Genomic DNA, 24696 nt, shown 5'->3' with positions numbered 1-24696 from the left:
TTCATCATTAGATAGAACATCTTAACAGAGTGTCAATAAGGAAGCAGAGAACACAAATAACATGATAAATGAACTAGTTCTAACAGACATATACAGAACATTCCACCTCAAAACAGTTGGATATACATTCTTCTCAAGTGTTCATGGATCATTCCCCAGGATAGAGCATATGCTGGGTCCCCAAACAAGTCTCAATAAATTTAAAAAGATTGAAAATATAAAAAGCACTTTCTCTGACCATAATGGAGTGAAGATGGAAATCAATAACATGTGGAGAACTGGAAAATTCACAAATATATGGAGGTTAAACAACATGCTCTTAAACAATAAATGGGTCAAAGAAGAAATTGCAAGAGAAATCAATAAACATCTCTAAATGAATGAATGCAAGAACATAACACATCAAAACTTACTGGATGCAGTGAGGGCAGTATAGAGAAAGAAACTAGGATTAGTAAACTAGTCGTAAAGCAAGCAGATAGAAAAAAATAACAGGTGTTAAGTGCCCATAATACAGGAGCTAAGGGGTATGGGGATTTTGTTTTTGAAGTAATGAAAATTTTCTAAAATTTATTTTGGTGATGAATGCACAACTCTGTTATCATACTAAAGCCATTGTACACTTTGGATTGATTGCATGGTTTTTGAATACATCTCATTAAAACTGCTTAATAACAAAGAGAGAGTATAGCATCAAAATCTTCCTCTATCAAATCATAGAGTGCTTCATTATTGTTTTTATTCCTAATTTTCTAATATTGTATGCTATAACAAATATAGAGAGGAGTGTTATACCAATATATATAACAAAAATACATATATATGTGCCATACACACACACACACACACACACACACACACACACACACACACACATTAAGAAGAAAATAATAAAATGGGCAACCATGTACCTACCCAGCTAAGAAGTGGAACATTCCTTACACTTTATAATGCATTCTCTCCTTGACTCCTACTTGTCGGTACCCACTAATCTTGGCATTTTTCTTTCTCATTTCCTGGCTTTATTACTGATTTTACCACTTATGTAACCCTAATCAACTAAAATTTAGTTTTGAAAAACTTTCAAAAAAAAAAAAAAAGAATGGTATATGTAAACTATTTTTATGAGGTGGGCCTAATTGTGTTAGGTCAAAGAGGGGTCATAATATTCCAGGATTATTTCATAACTGTGCCTCATTTTGTCTCACATCCTTATCACTGGAGTCTAGCACTTATTACATACTTAATAAGAACTTGTTGAATGAATGAATGGGTTTGGGCTTATAATTTTGTATTGGTAGAAGCCCGAGAGAACACCTATCATAAATGTCCACAAACTGGCTCCTGAGGCCATTGTTAGAGAAGTGGACAGACTGAAGGATCATCAATATGAACTAGCAACATTTTTCTTAAAACACTCAGGTTGGGCAGGAGCCTTCTGAGAACTCCAAACACTAGAACTTTTAGACTCAAAGACTTCTCCAACGTGGCATCTTAGAGACCACAGATGAAGGTACTATGTCATCCATAGTCTGTATGCATTTCCTGGGATGTTTACAAAATATTTGGTGTGTGGGTTTGTTTGTGTGTGAGGAGTGCATTTTTGTGAAGGTTAATTTATTTAATGTTCAGGTGCAAAGCAAATAAGAAAAGCATTTGTTTTTATTTGTTAGAGCTATAAAGTTTTGTCTCTGTGCAATTCAAGAAACTTTCATTTTTAAGGATAGATGAGTTAAGTAGTGGTCAGAAAAGTCAAATACCATGCAATGGTCTTTCCAATGGGTAATAGATTGTTCTACAATCTTTTACTTAACATTTCACTAAGTGTTAATGGTAAGTAAAGTCAACTCATTATCTTTGATTCATACTACCCTAGAAGGCATTTGCCAGGAAGTAGGATAATTAGTCTAAAGTTGTTTGGAGAGGCTAGAGAAGAAAGAGTTCAGCTGTTGAACTCAGTGTCAACTTACTGATGAACTTACTGGTCAAGTTTGTCTTTCCATAACCTCTGACCAAGGGTGTCTTCTGGGGAAAATTGAGAAGTTATCCAACTGTAAGCACTCAAACAGAAAGCCAAAAAATATGTTCAGGAAAGAAGAAACTCAGAGCAATTGAAGCAGGATTTAACTTCTTTGGCTTCCTATGTGGTATGAATTGAGATAGCTGTCCTACACAAATGAATGTTGTTCACCAGCCTGTAGCAAGAGTCTGACATTCCAGAAGCCAATAAAATAACTGAAAGCTAATTCTCTGAAAGTTAATTCACTGGAAACTACATTGCTGAACGATTAATTGGCTAGTAAGCAACTAATTGTTTTTTGGTTTTTGTTTTTGTTTTTTTAAAGTTTTGCTATGTTTCACTGCAGCCATCTCATTGAAGCCAATGTGGGGTGGGTTTGAGGAGTGATTGGGAGGGACAGGAAGATTCTGCTCCTTCAGGATAGCAGATTTCCTCTGAAATTATTTAATTATTGATTCATTAAAGACTTAATTAACTACTTTTAAAATTTTTATCATTTTATTTCTTCAATATTTACTTATTTTTAGTGATTTTTGCTGTGTGGGATGTGTATTAGTTAGGAGAGGGTAGGTTATGCTGTGCTAACTCAAAATCTCAGTGTCCTAAAATAAAAAATTTAATTTCTCATTCATGGTAGTTATAAAGGAAGGTTGGGGTAGTGAAGGAAAGTCTGCTTTACAGAGATACACAGTGTCCCAGGCTGATGGAGGATGGACTCAAGCTGATAGAGACACCACCACCTTGTAGCTATAATTTTTCCATCATGTGTATATACCACAGTTTGTTTCTCCACTAATCTGTCAATGGACATTTGGGCTGTTTCCATGTCTTGGAAATTGTGAATAATGCTGCAATAAACTTCAGTTTACGAATTTCCATTTCTGTCTTAGCTTTCAGTTCCTTTGAGTATATACCTAGCAATGGAATAGCTGGGTCGTATGGCAGATCTATACTTAGCTTCCTGAGGAACCTCCACACTGCATTCCAGAGTGGCTGCACCATTCTACATTCCTACCAGCAATGAATAAGTGTGCTTCTTTCTCCATGTCCTCTCCAGCAATTGTAATTTTATGTTTTTTGGATAATGGCCATTCTAGTGGGTGTGAGATGATATCTCATTGTGGTTTTGATTTGCATTTCTCTAATAGACAGAGAAGCTGAGCATTTTTCATATATTTTTAAGCCATGTGTATTTCCTCTTCAGAAAAGTTTCTATCCATGTCTTTTACCCATTTTTTATTGGGTTGTCTTTCTGTTGTTGAGTTGTAGAATTGCTTTATATATTTGGGATATTAAACCCTTACCTGATATGTGGTTTTCAAATATTATTTCCCATTGTGTAGGCTGCCTTTTTACTTTTTTAACAAAGTCCTTTGATACACAGAATGGTTTGATTTTGAGGAGATTCCATTTGTCTATTTGTTTTTGGTTGCTTGTGCTTTGGGTGTAAAGTCTAGGAAACCACCTCCTATCACAAGATTTTTAAGATATGCCCTACATTTTCTTCTAAGAGTCTTATGGTCTTAGTGATAATGTTTAGGTCTTTGTTCCACTTAGAGTTAATTTTTGTATAATGTGTGAGGTAGAAGTCCTCTTTCATTCTTTTGGAAATGGATACCCAGTTCTTCCAACACTGTTTTTGGAAGAGGCTGCTCTGTCCCAGTTGCTTTGGCTAGACTGCCTTATCAAAGATCAATTGTCTGTGGAAACAAGAGTCTATTTCTGAATGCTCAGATTCCATTGGTTGGTATCTCTGTCCTTATGCCAGTATCATTCTTCTTTGAGCACTGTAGCTTTGTAATATGTTTCAAAGTCAGGTAGTGTGAGACCTCCCACTTCGTTCCTCTTTCTCAAGATATTTTTGGCTATTCAAGACACCTTGCCCTTCCAAATAAATTTGGTTGTTGGTTTTTCTATTTCTGCAAAGTAAGTTGTTGGGATTTTAATTGGTATTGCATTGAATCTATAGATCATTTTAGGTAGACTTGACATCATAATTATCTTTAGTCTTGTAATCCATGAACACAGTATATTCTTCCATTTTTTAGGTCCTGTTCAATTACTTTTAGCAGTTTCTTGTAGTTTTCTATGTAAAGGTCTTTTGTGTCCTTGGTTAAGTTTATTCCTAAATACTTGATTCTTTTGGTTGCTATTGTAAATGGGATTTTTTTCTTGATTTCCTCCTCTTGTTGCACATTACTTGTGTATAGGAACACTACAGATTTTTGTGTGTTGATCTTGTAGCCTACCACTTTGCTGTATTCATTGACTAGTTCTAGTAGCTTTGCTGTAGATTTTTCTGGATTTTCTACATATAGAATCAAGTCATCTGCAATGAGTGAAAGTTTTACTTCTTCTTCTCCAATTTGGATGCATTTTATTCCTCTTTCTTGCCTAATTGCTCTAGCTAGAACTTCCAGCACAATGTTGAATAACAATGGTGACAGTAGGCATCCCTGTCTTGTTCCTGATTTTAGAGGAAAAGCTTTCAGTCTCTCCCCATTGAGTACAATGTTAGCTGTGGGTTTTTCATATATTGCCTATATCATTTGAGAAAATTCCCTTCTATTCCTATCCTTTGAAGAGTTTTCATCAAAAAAGATGTTGCATTTGTCAAATGCCTTTTCTGCATTCAATCGAGATGATCATGTGGTTCTTTTGCTTTGATTGATTGATGTGTTGTATTACATTAATTGATTTACTTGTGTTGAACCAGCCTGGCATACCTGAAATAAACCCCACTTGGTTGTGGTGTATAATTCTTTTAATATAATACTGGATTCTATTTGTGAATATTTTTTGAGGATTTTTGCATCTATGTTCATTAAAGAGATTGGTCTATAATTTTATTTTTTTGTACTATCTTTGTCTGATTTTGGTATTAGGGTGATGTTGGCTTCATAGAATGAGCTGGGTAGCTTTCCATCCTCTAAAATTTTTTTGAAGAGCTTGAGCAGGATTGGTATTAATTCTTTCTTGAATGCTTGGTAGAATTCACATGTGAAGCCATCTGGTCCTGGGCTTTTCTTTTTTGGGAGCTTTTTGATGACTGACTCCATCTCTTTGCTTGTGATTGGTTTGTTCAGGTCATCTATTTCATCTCAGGTCAATGTTGTTCATTTATGCTTTTCTAGGAAGTTGTCCATTTTGTGTAAGTTTTCTAGTTTATTAGCATATAGTTGCTCATAGTATCTTCTCATTATCTCCTTTATTCCTGCAGGGTCAGTAGTTATGTTTCTTTTCCCATTTCTGATTGGATTTATTTGTATTTTTTTTTTTTGGTTATCTTAATAGGGGTCCCTCAATTTTGTTGATTTTCTCAAAGAACCAGCTGCTGGTTTTGTTGATTCTCTCTATTGTTTTCCTGTCCTTAGTTTCATTTATTTCTGCTCTAATCTTTGTTATTTCTTTCCTTCTGTTTGTTTTGGGGTTAATTTCTGTTCTTTCTCTAGTTCCTCCAGGTGAACAGTTAATTCCTCAATTTTTTTCTCTCCCTTCTCTGTTAATATAGGCATTTAGGGCAAGAAATTTCCCTCTCAGCACCATCTTTGCTGCATCCCATAAGTTTTGATATGTTGTGTTTTCATTGTCACTTGCCTTGAGGCATTTACTAATTTCTCTTGTAATTTCTTCCTTTACCCACTGGTTTTCTAACACTGTTTTTTTTCAGTCTCCATATATTTGTGAATTTTACATTCTTCTGCCTGTAATTTACTTCCAACTTCATTCCATTATGATCTGAGATATTTTTTATAATATCAATATTTTTAAATTTGTTGAGGCTTGCTTTGTGACTGAACATGTGGTCTATCCTAGAAAATGTTCCATGAGCACTTGAGAGAAACATGTTTCCTGCTGTTGGAGCATGTAGTGTTCTATAAATGTCTGTCAACTCTAGCTCCTTTATTATACAATTCAACGTCACTGTTTCCGTGTTGATCCTCTGTCTAGATGTTCTATCCATTAATGAGAGCAGTGTATTGAAATCTGCTACTATTATTGTGGAGTTATCTACTTCTCCTTTCAGGGTTCTCCGTGTTTGCCTCATGAATTTTGGGGCACTCTGGCTTGGTGCTTAAATATTTATAATTGTTTTGTTTTTTGATGAATGGACCATTTATTAATATATAGTGTCCTTCTTTGCCACTTTTAATTGTTTTACTTTTGAAGTCTACTTTGTCTGATATTAATATGGCTACTCCCACTTTTTTTGGTTGCTGTTTGCATGAAATATCTTTTTCCCACCTTTCACTTTCAGCCTATTTTTGTCCTTCTGTCTTAAGTGAGTTTCTTGTAGACATCTTATAGATGGGTCATGTTTTTAATCCATTCTGCCAGTCTGTGTCTTTTTATTGGGGAGTTTAATCCATTAACATTTAGTGTTATTACTATAAGGGCTGTACTTTCTTCTATCATTTTGTCTTTTGGATTTTATATGTCATGTCCTATTTGTTCCTCTCTCTCTTTTTACCATTCCTGATAATCTTCATTTCTACACTCTTCTCCAAACCTCTTTTTCCTGCCTTTTCCTATCAGCCTGTAACACTCCGTTTAGTATCTCTTGTAGCGCCAGTCTCTTATTCACAAATTCTCTCAATGTCTCTTGTATGGAAATATTTTAATCTCTCCCTCATTTCTGAAGTACAGTTTTGCCAGATACAGAATTCTTGGTTGGCAGTTCTTCTCTTTCAGTATCTTAAATATATCATACCACTGTCTTCTTTCCTCTATGGTTTCTGCAGAGAAATCTGTACATATTCTTACTGAGCTTCGCTTGCATGTGACGGATTGCTTTTCTCTTGCTGTTTTCAGAATTCTCTCTTTGTCTTTGACATTGGACAATCTGATCCCTAAGTGTCTTGGAATATGTCTATTCTGTCTTCTCTGATTGGGGTGTGCTGTACTTCTTGAATCTCTAATTTTCTGTCTTTCATCAGAGTAGGGAAATTTTCAGTAATTATTTCTTCTATTATTCTTTCTGCCCCTTTTTCCCCCCTCTTCTCCCTCTGGGACACCCATAGCATGTATATTTGTGCGTTTCATTTTGTCACTCAGCAACCTAAGACCCTGCTCATACTTTTCCATTCTTTTCACCATCTGATCTTGTGTGTGTGTGAATTCAGATGTTTGGTCTTCCAATTCACTTATCCTTTCTTCTGCCTGTTCAAATCCCTCCAGTCTCTTTTTCATCTCCTCCATTATGCCCTTCATTCCCATAAATTCTGCCATTTGCTTTTTCTAGTTTATGAATTCTTCCTTATGTCATCCAGTGTCCTCCTCATGTCCTTCATCTCTTTTGCTATGTCTTCTCTCAGTCCTTTGACTTGATTTTTGAATTGATTTAGTTTGTTTTAGTATCTCCAATTAGTTCTTCCTTCAGCTCATTGAATTTATTTAGCAATAATTGCTCCAACTCCTGTGTCTCGGTTGAACTGTAAGTTTGTTCCTTTGGCTGGTCCCTATTTTTGTGTTTCCTACTATGGTTCATCTTAAGCTGTCTAGGCATCTGACATCCTTGATTAGTTTATTCTGGATCCTGCTTTCACTCTTTTACCTAGGGTTTTCTTGTTGGTTGGCTTTGTTCTCTAACCCTTGGTGTTCAGTTCAGCCTATTCTAGACCATTAACTTAGATTCTGTTTAGTTGATCAAGGGTTTTCACCTCTTGTTTTTATGTTTCTTGCCCTGCCTCTATGTAGCCTTCTTGTGTGATGGTCTTCTCAGATATGGTCAACCCCAGTCAGGTTTTTCCAGTCCAAAGAGGCCCAGGTCTCAGGAGGAGGGTATGGAGTCTCCTTGAGAATGTGACCTTCCTGTGAGGCCTTTAGAGTTTATGCTTTTCCTATTCTGTCCAGCAAGTGGTGCTTGACCTCCCACAGTTACCCCACAAATGTAAGGAGGTGTGGGGCCTTTAGTTCTCACAGTGACCCTGACCCTGTCAGGCATGTGGCTGACTGAAGCTGATTTCTGAATTCCAGCCCCTGGGGTCTGGGTTCCCAGAAGGAAGGCTGCCACTGGAGCTTGGCTATGCCCCCCTTTTCTTGGGAAGTTATTGTGTTTAGCAAATTTTCTCCACCACTAGTCATTGCTTTGTCTCTCAGAGCTGTCTTAGCTCTGCTCTTGCCTGGTTCCAAATTGCAAGTCTTTGAGGCTTTCTGTAATGGGCTTCTTAGAATAATTGTTTTAGAAAAAGAGAAAAAAAAAGAAAAAGAAAAGGAAAAAGAAGGGCCCAGTATGAACTATTTACAATCCATGCAGATATAATGGGCTACTGAAATGCTAAGAGACAAGGAGTTGAGGGCCATTAAGAAACAATCAAGAAAGCAGAGAAAGTCACTCTTCAGACAATGGTCCTCACCCTCTGGATTTGCATATGCACCTGATTCTGTCTGAGCCCTGCCCTTCTCTGTATTACATTCACCTGAACTCTGAAGTGTCTCTGTTTTTATTTTGGGGTTTTTGTTTGTTTGTTTGTCTTTGCTAGCCCTATCTCTTCTCTGCTGTGTGACTTCTCCCAGATTCTCTAGTGTCTGGTCTCAGTATATCTATGTTTGGCATTTTTGATCAGCAGTCTGAGTTTTCAATCAGATCTCCAACTGTAGTTCTCCCTCCTGGTTCCCAGCACTGATAGCCCCTCCTCCCATGAGACTCTGCCTGGCAGGGACGGGCATGGGTCTCCTGGCCATGAGAACTTACATATTTCACTGATCTCAGCTGTTTCACACATTCATGAGTGTTGTATGAAGTATGCCCAAAGTCAAATTGCTCTGTGGTGTCCAGTCGACACAGTTCCTGGCTTTCTACCTACTACCCTGGAGGACTAACTAAAACCTACTCCTCACCATTCTGCCATCTTGCCCCAGTACCATGCTGTTTTGACCACTGTAGCTTTGTAATATTCTTTAAAGTCAGAAAGTGTGAGTTCTCTAACTTTGTTCTTCTTTTCAAGATGTTTTTGGCTATTCAGGGCCACTTATTCTTCCAAATAAATTTTATATTTGGCTTTTCCATTTCTGCAAAGGAGAATTTTGATTTTAATTGCATTGAGTCTCTAAACTAATTTGGGTAGAATTAACATCTTAACAATATTCAGTCTTCCAGTCCGTGAATGCAGAATGTTCTTCCATTTATTGTAGCTTTCTTTTATTGCTTTCAAAAAGGCACAAGTCCTTTATATCCTTGGTTAAATTTATTCCTAGATATTTGATTCTTTTAGTGAGTTTTGTAAGTGGAATGTTTTTCTTAATTTCCTCCTCAGATTGCTCATTACTAATGTGTAGAAACACTGCTGATTTTTGCATGTTGATCTTGTATCCCACCACTTTGCTGAACTCATTTATTAGCACTAGTAGCTTTGTTGTATATTTCTTGGACTTTCTATATATAGGATCAAGTCATCTACAAATAGTGAAAGTTTTACTTCTTTCTTTCCAATTCATATGGCTTTTATTTCTTTTCATGCCTAACTGCCCTAGATAGCAAAATGTTGAATAACAGTCACAACAGTAGGCATCCTTGTCTTGTTCCAAATCTTAGAATGAAAGTTTTAGGCTTTCCCCATTGAATATGATGTTAGCTGTGTGTTTTTCATATATGCTCCTCATCATATTGAAGAAGTTTCCTTCTTTTCCTCTCTTTTGAAGTGTTTTATCAAAAAATGATGCTGAATTTTGTCAAATACCTTTTCTGTGCCAACCAAGAAGATCATATGGTAGTTTTTCCCCTTCAATCTGTTAATATGGTATACTACCTTAATTGATCTTCTTATGTTGAACCAACCTTACAAACCTGGGGTAAATCCCACTTGATCATGATGTGTAATTCTTTTAAGGGCTGTTGGATTCAATTTGCAAATATTTTATTGAGGATTTTTGCATCTATATTCATAAGAGAAACTGGTCTGCAATTTCTTTTCTTGTAGTATATTTATCTGCATTTGGTGTTACAGTGTTATTGGCTTCATAAAATGAGTTATGGAGTGTTTACCCCTCTTCAACTTTTTTGAAGAGTATGAGCAGGATTCATATTAATTCCTTTTGAAATTATTGGTGTAATGCCCTGTGAAGTCATTTGACCATTCTTCTCTTGGTTGAAGATAATTTTCAAGAATAAAGGCAGCTGGATTTCAGTTCAACAGTTTCAGGTATTTCCTTCTACCTATTCCAATGCACTAAAAACTAAAAAGGAATATCTATATAATGCAGAAGAATAGCCTCCAGAGTGATCTATCAACTCTATTTTACAACTCTGAGCCACTGAAACTTTATTTTGTTTCCTTTCTCTTCCCACTTTTGGTCTAAGAAGGCTTTCTGTATCCCATGATGTCATGGCCAAGCTCATCTCTGTGAGTCATGTCACATGCTGTCAAGGAGATTTACACCCCTGGGAGTCATGTCCCATGTATGGGAGGAAGGCAGTGATTTTACTTGTGGCATTGGTTTAAAGAGAGAGGCCACATATGAGCAACAAAAAGGGTTCTCTTGGAGTAACTCAGGCATAAGTGCAAGTTTTGCTCTTCCTTTGCAGAAACACATTTCATAAGGACAAGCCCCAAGATCAAAGGCTTGACCTTCTAAATTAGTAGTCACCAATGCTTGTGAGAATATCAAAAATTCCCCAGGTGGAGAAGTTTAATATTTCCACATTTTTCCTCAGTCACTCAAGGGGGATTTGCAAATATTTTTTATTCTCTGCCAAAATTATTCTGGGATATATCAGGTCATCACACTAACCTGTGCAAACCAACCAGATCTCACTCCCTATTCAAGGTTCCATGTAATTATGGTGCTCAAACAAACTGAACATACAAGTTAAATTAGATAGTGTGTGTGCCAGATTGGATGAATTATGTCCCCTAAAATGCCATGTTCTTTAATGCAATCTTGTGGGGCAGATGTATTAGTGTTTATTAGGTTGGAATCTTTGGATTAGTTGTTTCCATGTAGATGTGACCAACCCAACTGTCGGTAATACCTTGGATTACATTATTTCTGGGGAGATGTGAACCTGCCCATTCAGCGTGGGTCTTGATTAGTTTACTGGAGCTCTATAAGAGATCAGAAGGAAAGAGCTCAGTGCTGCCACTGAGAGATATTTTTGCAATAGCCACTGAAAACAGACTTTTCCTGATGCTTTGGAGATATTAACCCAGTGTTTGCCCTGAGAAGCTGACACAGAGACATTTTAGAGAACACCATTTTGAAATGCAACTTGGGAGCAAGCAGATGCCAGCCATGTGACTTCCAAGCTAACAGGGGTATTCTGGACCCCAAGGGACTTTCTCCAGTGAAGGTACACTCGTGTTTATGCCTTGGTTTGAACACTTATATGGCTGTAGAACTGTAAATTTGTAACCATATAAGCCCTCTTTATAAAAGCCCATTCATCCCTGGTATTTTCCATAATCACACCATTAGCAAACCAGAACAGATTTTGGTACCAGGAGTGGGTTGCTGCTAAGATTGCAAATACCAAACATGGTGAGACAGCTTTTTAAACAGATAAGGGGAAGAATCTGGAAGAACTGCAACAAGCTTGATAGAAAAGGTCTAGGTGACTTTGAAGAGAGTGTTGGTAGAAATATGGACTCTAAAGATAGCTCAGATGAAGTCTTGGACAGAAATGTTGAATGCGTCATTGTAAACTGGAAGAAAGGCAATCCTTGCTTTAGAGTGGCAGAGAATGTGGCAAAACTGAGTCCTGGTGTTGGATGGAAGGCAACATTTGAAGGTGAGAAGCTGAGATACTTAGCTGAAGAGATTTTGAACCTAAATATTGAGTGTGGCCTGGCTTCCCCTTGCATCTTTTAGTAAAATGTGAGAGGAGAGGGATAAGCTGAGAATTGAACTCTGGGGTATAAAGAAACCAGAAATTGATGGTTTGGAAGATTCTGGGCTTCCAGAAAGTGAGGCCCCAGAGGCTAATGCCCTATTTGAAGATTTAACCAAACATGGAACCTGGCCACCATTTCGGTTCAAGCAAGATTGGAGATGGAGGTATCCAGAAAGGATTTGCACAAAGTCCTATTGTCTGATGGTTTTGACCCCTCTATCCTTCATGCCAATCCAACCAATTTTTTGCAAGATCTGTGTGATGGAACTACTGCCAGTCTGGACTTGATGGAATAGAGAAGGAACAAATTGAAGGAAAATATCTTAAAAGATACAACCATGGAAATTGAGGTCTGGAACAAAGAGGTCTTAGATAGGGAGAGTGGAGCAGCCCATGCACATGGAAAGGGTTAATTTGCCCTGGAGGCAGAGGGTGGGCCTTCTGTCTAGAGTCTCAGGAAAAGCACTGCTGCCCCAGGACTCAGAGAAGGTGGAGCATATCAAACCAGGGATTGGGGAGAGCCTGGCCACCACCCCGCTATTCAGAGAGTGGAGAGCCTTTGCCCCAGAGAGGCAGAGTCTGGGTGGCACCCCAATGTTTGAGGAGGGTGGGGCCAAGAAGAAGGTGATCTCCCCAGTGTGTGGATTTGTTGGAGCATTCACCCTAGTGTTTGAAGAGAAAAAAGCTGCCATGAAGGGCCTTGGAAATTGTGGCATTGCCACTCTCTCAAGCCCCAAGTGTAAAACGTCATTGATAAATGACTCTCAGACTTTGAAATCTAGTGAAGGATGCCCTGCAGATTTTAAGAACTGTTTTGGTCCTGTGAACCCTGCTTTCCTTTCAGTTTCTCCCTAGGGCAATTTGTATGTTTATCCTATGACTGTCCCTCCTTTGTACATTAGCTGCAGACAACTTGTTCTAAGTTTCACATGTCCACATCTAGAGGGGAATTTTGCTTTAGGAGAGACCATGCCTGTAACTGATTTTGATAAGACCTTGTACTTACCTATTGTTACTGAAATGATTTAAGTTTTTGTGATATGGTGGTGGGATGAATGTATTTTGGATATGGAAAGATCATGTCCTTTTGGGGTCCAGGGGATGGAATGTGCTAGTTTTGATGTATTATGTTCCCCAAAATGCCATGTTCTTTAATGCAATCTTGTAGGGACTGGCATATTAGTGTTGATTAGGTTGGAGTCTTCAGATTGGGTTGTTTCCATGGAGATGTGACCCACCCAACTGTGGGTAATACCTTTGATTAGAATATTTCCATGCTTTTTATGGCCATACCCATTCAGCATGTGCCTTGATTAGTTTACTGGAGCCCTATAAGAGCTCAGGCAGAAGGAGCTCAGTGCTGCAATTGAGAGAGACATTTTGGAGACTTGCTGATGCTTTGGGGATACTAGCCCAGAGTTTGCTCTGAGAAGCTGACTCAGAGACATTTTGGAGAATGCCATTTTGAAACACAACCTTGGAGAGAGCAGACAGCATTCACATGCCTTCCAAGCTAACAGAAGTTTTCTGGATGCCAATGGCCTTTCTCCAGTGAAGGTATACTCATGTTTATGCCTTGGTTTGGACACTTTTATGGCTGTAGAACTGTAAATTTGTAACCAAATAAACTCCCTTTATAAAAGTCAATCCATTTCTGATATTTTGCATAACAGCAGCATTAGCAAACTGGAACAGAGTGCTATGGAAAATATAAATTTTGCACCAAATGAATATCTCTTCCTTTGGTCTCACACAGAAGTTGAAGTTTTAAAGCAGTCAATATCATCCTTTACCTGTTAGTCTGGTTTGCCTTAGTGCTAACCATATCGGTTTCATTCATATCTCTGATTGAAGTCTGATCTCTTTTCAGCTTTTTTTTTTAACAGTTTTTTAATGTGGTAATTCTGAGATTCATAGCTGCAGAATTCTAGCTCTGAGTCTCAGGTGTCACACAGATAACCAAAGTTCCAGGGAATGACCAGGTTATGCACAAAGATCTCAGCATCTCAGAATTTAGAAATAACTGTAACAGCTCAGGAATAGATGTGATTGTGTAAGAGCTTACAATCCAGGAACCTTTACATAAGCCTTCCCCTGATAACCTATGCTCTTGAATTCAATTCTCAGAGTTTTCACATTATATTTAGTCCACATTAGTGAGGCCTTATAATATTTGTCTTTTGGTTTCTGGCTTATTTCACTCAACATACTGTCCTCAATGTTCATTCACCTAGTTGCATACCTCACACCTTCACTCCTTCTTGTAGCACTTCAATATTCTATTGTATGTATACACCACAGTTCACCCTTCCATTCTTCAATGTACCCTTAGACCATCTCCATCCATTGCAAATCATGAATACTGCCACTATAAACACCAGCGTACAAATATTCATTTTTGTCCCAGCTTTCTCCCTTCAATTTTGCCAGCATGTTTTTTGAGGCACCATGATTAAGTGCATAAATAGTTAAGCTTTCATTACTCTTGGTTGATTGCCCCTTTTATTACTATATAATGTCTTTCTTTGTCCCTTATAACAGTTTCCATTTAAAATCTAATTTGTCTGATATTAATATAGGTACCCAAGCTCTTTTTAGGTTACTGTTTGCATGGAATATGTTTTTCCAACCATTCACTTTCAGCCTATTTGTGTTCTTGGGTTTATGATGAGTCTTTTGTAGAAAACACATAGACAGATCTCATGTTTTTATCCATTCTGTTAATGTACATCTTTTAACTGGGGAACTTAATCCATTAGCATTCAATGTTATTATTGTAAGGACAGTAATTACTTCAACTAATATATCCTTTGGTTTTTACATGTCATATCTTATTTTTGTTTCTCTTTTTACCCATTTACTTACCCTTACTGATGATCTTTAATAATACACTATCCTCCAAACCTCTCTCTCCTGTCTTTTCTTTTCAGCCTGTAGAACTCCCTGTAGTATTTCTTGTGGGGCTGCTGGTGTCTTGTTGATGAATTCTCTGTTTCTGTTTCTTGGTGAATATTTAACATTCACTCTCATTTTTCAGTGAATATTTAACATTCACTCTCATTTTTTAAACACAGGTTTTCCTGATAGTAATTCTTGGTTGGTGGTTTTTTTCTTTCAGTATCTTAAATATATCATACCACTGCCTTCTCAGCTTCATGGTTTCTGATGGGAAATTGGTGCTTAGCATCATTGTGTTTACCTTTTGTGTGATAAATGGCTTTTCTCTTGCTGCCATCAGGATTCTCTCCTTATCTTTGGCATTTCACATTATAATTAGTATGTGGATTGGAGTATGTCTTTTAGGATTTATTTTGTTTCGAGTATGCTGCAGTTCTTGGACATTTATCTTTATGTCTCTTAAAAGTTATGAACTTTTTGGCCTTTATTTCCTTAAATATTCTTTCTGTCCCTATCTCTTCTCTTCTCCTTCTGGGAAACCTGTGATATATATGTTTGTGTGTTTCATGCTGTCATTGAATTACCTGAGACCCTGCTCATTTTTTTCCCTTCTTTTCTCTATCTGTTCTTCTGTCTGCAAGGTTTCAACTGTCCTGTCTTACAGCTCACTGATTCTTTCTTGTGCCTATTCAAATCTGTTTTTGAATGCCTCTAGTTTATTTTAATCTCTTCTATTGCACCTTTCATTCCCAAAAATTCTGTTATTTTTCTTTTCATGCTTTCTAATTCTTCTTTATCATCACCCAGCATCTTCTTAATATCCATTATCTCTTTGGTCATATTTCCCTTCAAACTGAACATCTTTGAACAGTTTTTCCAAATTCTGTGTCTTTTCTGACTTTTTAATTTGTTCCTTTGACTGAGCTACAGCTTCCTGTTTCTTATATGACTTATAATTTTTTTGTCAATGTCTAGGCTTCTGATTAACTTGCTGTTTACTATTAGGATCAGTTTCACTTTCTAGTCTAGGGTTTTGTTGTTGATTAGCTTTGTGTTAAGATTCTCCTTTGACATGTGGTTCAACTTATTCTAGACCTTTAGAATTGTCTGTGTTTAACTGATCAGATTTATTCAATTCTTCTACGTCTGATACTTGCCCTGAGTATGCAGTAGCAGTTCTACAATTACTTTGTTGGTGCAATTGTTTCACCCCCAAGAGAAAACTTCCTTTTCCCTGTTTTTTTCCTGGAAATTTTGATCCATTTATTTTTGTTTTGCCTCTATAGTTTCATTGTCATCATTGTTGTTGTTTTTACTCTCCTTTCTTTGTCTCTTGCTGCATTTGCCTTAATGGATAATTCTGGAAGGAGGGTCACTCCAGAAAGGACTTTTCCAAGTCAGTATTTTCCAGCCAAAATAGGATCATGGACCCATGAAGGGGACACAGACCAGTTACAAAAGGCCCTGGGGAGAGGGTCAGGAAAGACATCTAAAATCCTTTACATTGGTTCCCCAATGTTATGCTTTCCTGACCTGCCCAGCAGAGGGTGATCTTTGGCAAACTGTTTCCTGCAGTGCTAAGTAAGCAGTGTGTCTTTAAAACTACTTCAGTTTCACCCCTGTTGGAGGCAGGGATGAAACAATGGCCCTGGTTGTTCCTGTCTAGGGTGAACTAAAACTGCACTTCAGAGCCAGGAACCACTGGTCTAAATTCAATGATCTAAAGAAATATACCATTTCATGATAGCAAGTAAGAATCTCTAAGGCTATATCCTATGGTACACAGAGTGCTTTGGCTTCCTTGCCCCCCTCCCCCCAAAAAAACAGTTCTAAATGGCTTCACCTTGATCAAGTTGACAAATCCTGGTGTTCACTGTTTGCACATTCACCTTTCTTACTGTGATACAGACCATCTCACCATAAATGGGGTTTGGGGAATTGGAAGCTAATATGAGATTAGAAGAACCCCAGTGCCTGAACAATACAGAAGGCAGGGCCTGAAGTTTAGGGAGTTTGATTTAGTGGAGGCAAACACCCTGCTTTATAAGGCTTTTGCATGTTCTGGTCCTGTCAACCTCTCCAGCCTCATATTACTCTATTCTCCTTTCTCTCATGACACATCAGCTACATTCCTTCATACTCAGAACTTTCATGTGTGCCTTGCTACAGCAGGAACATGTTTCCCCCTTTATTCATCTGATTAGCTTTCACTTATGATGCAGGTCTCAGGGAAGCCTTCCATAACCCAGCCACCTTCTTCTATACCACTTTAGGTCCCTGTATCTTATATTCTCATCATACTATACATTTCTATTTTTAGCACCTAACACCTTTTTGTACCCTTCCTTATGTTAAATAAAGTGCCTGGAAAACTGTAAGCACTGAAATATTTGTTGAATGAATTAGTGGATGGTTGAATGGATGAATGAATGATTCAATCATTGGCTCCACTTCCCAAGATTGATCCCAAACTATGAGGAACATGTGCAAGTGCATAGAAACCTATAGATCCAAGAATGCTAAAACATGTGCACATGTGTATGTGTGTGTATGTGTGAGTCTGTGTTTGAGGGGAAGAGAAAAGGGCTGAAGGCCTTTGGTTCAGAAAGTATTTGCAGTCATATCCCTCATACCTGAAATTAAGGCCCCATGAAACCATAAAGACAATGGAATATACCATTCCAAATGGTAATTTTACTTCGGGGTCTATGGCACAGGGAGAGCTATTGTTCCACAGGTGTTCCTATCAGGGTTTGTTTCCTTTCAGGCTCCCTTAGCTATATCCAGCAGGGATTCACATGTTTGCCAATAATTGGTTTTGCCTGTTTGTTGTTTGTCCTCATTTTTGCTCTCCAATAGGACATGTGATACAATACAAAAGCTCTCTTCTTTTTACACATAAGGGAACTTAGGAGGCAGGAAGTATAGTGGTGGGAGTGGCAACTGTTTACTCTTAAGAGTCTAATTGAATTTCAGATAAATAATTTCCATAATTTAAGTGATTTGCATATAGATGGGACAAAGAAGTTCCTAGGGACACCTCTTTACTTCTGCTCCCTTCCATCTCTACCCCTTCCAGCCCAGGTCAGAGCCAGACATGGAGCCCCTCACAGCCCTTACCTCCAGCTCTTGGGAAAAAAATGCCCTTTTTGCTATATTCATGGAATAGAGTTTTAAACTCAAAGATTTACCACTTCTAGGAGTCAGATTATGAAACAATACTGGTATTCACCAGCTTAGGCAAGCCTTGTTAGTGGTATTTTTTATTGGGTTGCCAGCAAGCAATAATTAAACCATTTGTAAAGCTATTCTGAAAAATTCTACATGCTAAATGGTGGCAGCTCCTCTCCAAGTCCATATTTTGGTTATAGTAAGCCTTCGGTTGCTACAGTGAAAAATATATTTTCTATTATAACCCTCAGCAGAGTTTTGTAATTGTAAGCCTGGCCCTGCAGTACCATCAAGCTCTTCTGACAGTCTGGGAACACTTATCAGGAGCATAACAGGATTACTTACAACAAGACAAAGTTCTAGAAATCATCAGTAAATTCTCAACACTAGAAATATAAAGGAAAGAATCAGGACCCAAGGAACAAGCTTGGAGTCAGGAACTACGCACAAAGGAAAACTGGACAGATGGGGGCAAGGCCCTTGATGAGTTTCAATATCCCACCAAATGGGACCAATTCTAGGATCTTAAGCCTTAGGTGAAGGCTAAATCACCTTGTGGGTTGAAATATGTCCATAGCTAGAGCAAGGGGCAAAGCAGGGAGACCAAAATAGGGACTTAAATCTGCATGAGGGCCAGAGGGGGATATAGGGAAAGGTATCTGGGTCACCAGCAGCTATATTTAAAAAAACTGTAGAATCCAGAAAAAATTCAAATAGTCCTAAGGGATTGTAATGTCCCTACTCAGTTATCACTCAATTATTTGAGGTCTAAAAGGAAAAAATAAAGGGTTTCTTAAATCTGGGCAATCAGAATGGGACAGAAAGTGCTGTGAACTTTGTCAGGAGACCTTGGCTGTAATTGTGATTCTACCACTTACTAGCTTTGTGACATTGTACAAGTCCCTCACTTTTGTAGACATAATTCCCTCATTTTTAAAATGGAGTCAATACTTGTAGACAGGATCTAACAAAGATATTTGGCATCAAAAAACTCCAAAATTCTCAACTTAAAATGGTTATTGTGTCAATATATGCTGATTGTGTCACTTCATTAAAAAAAAACTAACGATTTTTCCTTTAAAACAGGGCCATAGCCACTCAGCATTTGCCATTCTCTTCCTGGAAGGCTGCCCTTCTGTTTCCCTGGCAAACTTATCTTGAGCAAACCTTTTCTAGGATACAAAAAGGAAGAAAGTTTAATCCATACATTTGGGTTACTAGACTGAGGTTTTAATTCTAATGCTAATTTGGCACTTCCTAATAAAGGGCTATTTGCCATTGTGACAGTTGGAGGCACAGTGCACTGTTCTGTGGTAGGTCAGGGAGTCAGAGACGGGGAACCTGGGTTCAAGTCACTTCATAAACAGCATGCTGAATCACCTTGAGTAAACCATTTAATAGCTGCTTTTCTGTTTCATCTGTAGCCTAATGATGATGATGCTAATATTAACAGCAACAATTTTCTGAACACCTAGTATGGACAGACACTATTTCCAGTGTTTTAGGTATACATGATCACCTCATTAGAAAGCATTATTATTGTTATTTTGCAGAAGTGGCTAAAGCCCAAAAAGTTCACATTTTTCCAAGGTCACCCACTGAGAGAGGAATTCAAACCCAGGTCATTCTGACTCCGAAGTACAGGTTTCTTTTTGCCCCTCATTATTTCACATTGTTTCCCATTAGGAAAATAGGCTACAGAACCTCTAAGATCCTTTCCAAGTCTGACATTCCAGTATTTTATAACCCCACTAGTTACATGACTAGGCTTTCCTGATGAGTAACACAGCCCTTCCAAATCCTGCCACTGTATTTTGTCATGACTTTCTTAATCCCTCTTTTGAAAAGATTACTCACATTTTCACTGAATACCATTAGCAACAAATTCTTAGAAAACGAGCTTCAAATATTTTTGCATCCTTCAAAAACCTAAGCCCTTTCATGAATCAAAGATAGGTGAAGCACTTGTTCTGGAACCGATGTCCAACTTGAGAAAAATTTTGAAACCCATGCATCTAAGGTTACCCTCATTGCAGATACCTTTGTTTACAGTTGAGAACTACTGGATTATGAGGCTGACTCTGAGTGGAAGAATGCTAAGATAAAAGAAGCTCCCAACTTATGTACATTGTTCTGTGAAATTCCACCACTAGAGAATCATTCCCTTGGTGTTTGAATAGAGTCCAAGTATTTTAAGAGGTCACTTTTAAAATAGGGAAGACTATGAAAGGATAATATTTTAAAACTGGGGGTGGGGGTGGGGCAAACTTGGATGCTTTCCAGACAAGAATTTAAGGCCACCATGGTGGTGGGAGTGGGAGCATAGTTTAAATTCCTGATGGAGGGAAGGAAGAATTGCTCCAGGGGAGAGATGAATAGGAAGTGGGAAATTGTCAAAAATCAGCTTGGTTGACTTCTAGTTTTGCTGAGAGTAAATCTTGCACATGCAAAACTATCAGAAGGCTGATCAGTGAGAAAGGATGAGTTCTGAGTGTAAAGCAACATTTAGAAAGGGAGAAATAATGGTCAGAAATTAGAGTCTTAACTTTCATTCCTAGAAAAATGATGGAACAAAGAAAATAATCAAGCGACCAAGACTTTGAAGGTATGCAGGACCTTCAACCTGGTAATGAGTAATACCATGTCAGATAAACCTAATTTCCTTCTATGACAGAGTGACAAACCCAGCAGTTTGGGGAAAGTAACAAATACAGTATACATTTGGTGGACCTTTATATTTTGTCCCCATTGTGAGAGAAAGAGGTTCTGAAACAGCTCACAAGCAGTGGGATACCAGAACTGAACCACAGCCAGAGCCAGACCCCAATTACAGGGGTTGTGACTGTGTGGTCAACTAATGGCTACCAAAAAAGGCATGTGCCCATCAAGTTCAGGTTTTGTGATAATTCTTACAAAGGCTTTGAAGGTTGTGCATAGAAATTTTACCTCAACCCTGAGGTTTCACTGCCAATACATGCTGAAAGAAGCCTGATGTTTGCTAGCTGTAACTGAACTGTCTGTCAACCAAGGAATGGGTGTAAAATAGAGATAGTATAAGTAAGAGACTAAATACAAAAACTAAATTATTTTTTATAATAATTAGTTATTAGTAAATGAAATTGAAATGGGTTAAGGAATACCCATTCATGTTTCAAAAACATGAAATATTTAACTGTTAATGATATTTGCATTGACTTACAACCAACCTATGAAAAGACAAGTTTCTTTTCAAACCCTAGCTCTGCTAGGCACTGTCAGTCAATAACAGACCTACTCCCTTCCCTGTCACCCTCTTGACAAACTTTTGGCAGGCTTTATAAGGTCAGTAATATACAATGCTCAGTTTTTCTTCAGCATATGTAAGGGTTTATTTATTTCGCCAGGGTAAAGATAGTCCTTTCAGTTATAGTCAGCCTTCTGACAAGAATTGGCCTCATGATATCTGGCTTTATTGTAATTCTCCTCCAAGATCCCCTTGGACTAAGGGATAGTGGGCTAGGTTAAGACAAGCACATGTTGTAGAGTCAGGTCAAGCTAGGTTCAGAGCCTAATCACTTGTTACTTGTAGTATTGGACAAGTCACTCCACCTTTGAGTTTCAATTTCCCTAACTGTAAAATAAGAATAAGAATATTCTGTGATGCTGGCATGAAGTTAAGCAGAAAGTGTGTAAATTAACAATTACATAGGGGGGCCTCAACAAGTGGTGACTGGCAATTTTTTATTAGCAACTTCAATTCATATATGTTTGCATATATATGGGTTTATTTTTTTATTAAATTCAGTTTATTGAAATATATTCACACACCATACAATCATCCATGATATACAATCCACTGTCCACAGTATGATAACATAGTTATGCGTTCATCACCACAATCTATCTCTGAATATTTTCCTAACATCAGAAAGAACCAGAACAAGAATAAAAAATAAAAGTGAAAAAAGAACACCCAAATCATCCCCCATCCCACCCCATTTGTCCTTTAGTTTTTATTCCAATTTTTCTACTCATCCATACACTAGATAAAGGTGATGTGATCTACAAGGTCTTCACAATCACACTGTCACCCCTTGTAATCTACATTATTATATAATTGTCTTCAGGAGTCCAGACTGCTGGGTTGGAGTTTGGTAGTTTCAGGTTTACTTCTAGCTATTCCAATACATTAAAATCTAAGAGGTGTTATCATATAGTGCATAAGAATGTTCACCAGAGTGACCTCTCGACTCCATTTGGAATCTCTCAGCCACTGAAACTATTTCGTCTCATTTTGCATCCCCCTTTTGGTCAAGAAGATACTCTCAGTCCCACGATGCTGGGTCCACATTCATCCCCGGGAGTCATACTCTGCGTTGCCAGGGAGATTTACACCCCTGGGAGTCAGGTCCCACGTAGGCGGGAGGGCAGCGAGTTCACCTGTCGAGATGGCTCAGTTAGAGAGAGAGAGGGCCACATCTGAGCAACAAAGAGGTACTCAGGGGGAGACTCTTAGGCAGCATTACATACAAGTTTAGACTCTCCTTTGTGGTAATGAGCTTCATAAGGGCAAGTTCCATGCTCGAGGGCTCAGCACATCAAACCGCCAGTCCCAATGTTTGTGACAACATACGCTAGGGGATCAGCATCTCAAAGTTTAGAGATAGGCCTTACAATTCAGGGATAGAGTTAACTGCTGTAAGAGCTTACAATCTAGGGACTATTAAAATTATTATGTCCACATTAGGCTATGTTCTAAGATTCAATTCTGAGTTTACACATTGTAGTTAGTCCATATTGGTGAGGCATCATCCCTCTCACCATGTTTTCTCCAACACTTTTACTCCTATATATATATTTTCCTACAATTTTATAGAGTTATATTCACATACCATACATTTATCCACAGTGTACAATCAGTTGTTCATGGTATCATCATAAAGTTGTACATTTATCACCACAATCAGCACTTGAACATATTGATTACTACAAGAAAAATTGTTTTTTTTAGCAATAAGAAAAAAATGAAAAAAAAGAAAAATAACATCATACAATACAATATACTAGTAAGGACAGGAAATAACACCACTACCAAGAATCCCATATTACTCCCCTATATCCCCCTCTCATATACATTTAGCATTGGCATATTGCCTTTGTTACATTTAATGGAGGTATATTACAATCTTACTGTTGACCATAGACTCCAGTTTGCTTTGATTATGTTTTTTCCTGAATACCATCCCTTTTTCAAATTTCTGCATGGTTGACATTCATTTGCTTTCCCACATGCAAAAACATTTTTATATTTGTATATTTAGTAACAGTCATTGGTCACTCCAGTTTTTGCCACGTTATACAGTCCCAGTCTTTATCATGTATCTTTACCTCTGGTGTCATACATTCTCCTATCCCACCTCTTTCAGCCTTACTCACAGATGTCTTTGTTCAGTGTACTTACAATACCGTGCTACCATCACACAGTATTATCCTGTCTATTTCTGGATCTATGCAATCAATCCTAAACATTCTGTAGTCCTTCAGCATCAAATGGCTGATCTCTGCCCTCTTTCTATCTCCTGGTCGCCTGTGTTGTCAGCTTTTAACTCCCAAAGTTTGTTCATTAATGTCTGTTCATATTAGTGAGACCATATAGCATCTGTCCTTCTGTTTCTGGCTAACTTCACTCAACATAATGTCCTCAAGGTTCATCCACATTATCACATGATCCATGTCTTTGTTCTGTCTTGCAGCTGCATAATATTCCATCATGTGTATATACCACAGTTTGTTTATCCACTCGTCCTTTGACGGACATTTGGGCTGTTTCCATCTCTTGGCAATTGTGAATAATGCTGCAATAAACATCGGTTTACAAATGTCTGTAAACATTTGTGTGCCTGTTTCTCCACATCCTCTCCTGCACTTGTCATTTTCTGTTTTTTGGATAATGGCCATTCTGGTAGGTGTGAGATGATATCTCATTGTGATTTTGATTTGCATTTCTTTAATAGCCAGTGAAGTTGAGCATTTTTTCATATGCTTTTGAGCCATTTGTATTTCCTCTTCAGAAAAATGTCTGTTCATGTCTTTTGCCCATTTTTCAATTGGATTGTTTGTCTTTCTGTTATTGAGATGCAGGATTCCTTTATATATTCAGGATATTAAAACCTTATCTGATATGTGGTTTCCAAGTATCATCTCCCATTGTGTAGGTTGCCTTTTTACTTTTCTGACAATGTGCTTTGATGTACAAAAGTGCCTAATTTTGAGGAGAACCCATTTGTCTATTTGTTCTTTGGTTGCTCGTGCCTTGGGTGGGAGGTCTAAGAAACCACCTCCTTTCACAAGATCTTTAAGATATTGCCCTACATTTTCTTCTAAGAGTTTTATGGTCTTGGTGCTAATGTTTAGGTCTTTGATCCACTTTGAGTTAATTTTGGTATAAGGTGTGAGATGGACATCTTCTTTTATTCTTTTGGAAATGGATATCCAGTTCTCCAAACACCATTTATTGAACATTCTGCTCTTTCCCAGTAGCTTCGGCTTCACTGCCTTATCAAAGATCAGTTGTCCGTAGATGCGACGGTCTACTTCTGAACACTCAATTTGATTCCATTGATCAGTATATCGGTCCTTATGCCAGTACCATGCTGTTTTGAGCACTGGAGCTTTGTAATATGCTTCAAAGTCAGGTAGTGTGAGACCTCCCACTTCCTTCCTCTTTCTCAAGATATTTTTGGCTATTCGGGGCACCTTACCCTTCCAAATAAATTTAGTTATTGGTTTTTCTATTTCT

Source organism: Choloepus didactylus (genome assembly GCF_015220235.1).
Source record: "Choloepus didactylus isolate mChoDid1 chromosome Y unlocalized genomic scaffold, mChoDid1.pri SUPER_Y_unloc2, whole genome shotgun sequence".
In the NCBI taxonomy this organism is placed as follows: Eukaryota; Metazoa; Chordata; class Mammalia; order Pilosa; family Megalonychidae; genus Choloepus; species Choloepus didactylus.
Note: the sequence above shows the minus strand (reverse complement) of the source record.